Source organism: Atta cephalotes, assembly GCF_000143395.1.
Source record: "Atta cephalotes unplaced genomic scaffold scaffold00088, whole genome shotgun sequence".
Taxonomy (NCBI): domain Eukaryota; kingdom Metazoa; phylum Arthropoda; class Insecta; order Hymenoptera; family Formicidae; genus Atta; species Atta cephalotes.
In genome coordinates, this window is record NW_012130152.1 from 11,998 (window position 1) to 12,758 (window position 761).

Genomic DNA, 761 nt, shown 5'->3' on the forward strand with positions numbered 1-761 from the left:
CAAAACTACAAACCTTGCTACAATTGTGAAGCTCACCATGTAATGATTCAGGTTTCTTGATTGAATCGATAGTAATTTTGCTTGTATTAATCGACGAAGTTGAGTCGATTGCATCGGGTGAAGTACAAAGATAATCCTGATTAAACAATTTTCATTTGTTGGCTTCGACTTGATTTTATCTGCACAATAAAGTATACATACATACAAATTTCAAAATTTGATAAATTCCTGATTATCTTAAGTAAATCTTATAACTGAGAAAATTTTAAAAAATGTTAAATCTTACGATTGACATAACTCATTGAGGATTTAATGTTGAAATACTGCCTATTATTAATAGTGGTCTGGGATACTTTTTTCGGAAACACGCATCTTCGAAATGCAAATTGCATATTCGAAAGTTGTCGGAATTGTCCAACCTAGCATTTAGTGGTACAAATTCTAACCACTTCAAACGCGTGCAATTATAATGATTGATTTTCAAATAATAAAATGATAATTTTAAATAACATTCAATGTAACATTTTATAGATTAAGTTTCTTTAATTTACTTACGTTTCATGGTGTTTTAGCAAAGAAAAGAATGATGCATCCTTATTGTTGTGGAAGTCATTTGGATAATTCTGCAATCATTTTCAGTTTTTAGTTTTCATCAAAGAATAAGTCTCACTATTCTTTGGATTTTCCGTTTATACAACACTTTCGAAAACACATATTAGTTTTTCCGTAATGGTACGGGATTTCCGGGTATTCCCGCCACC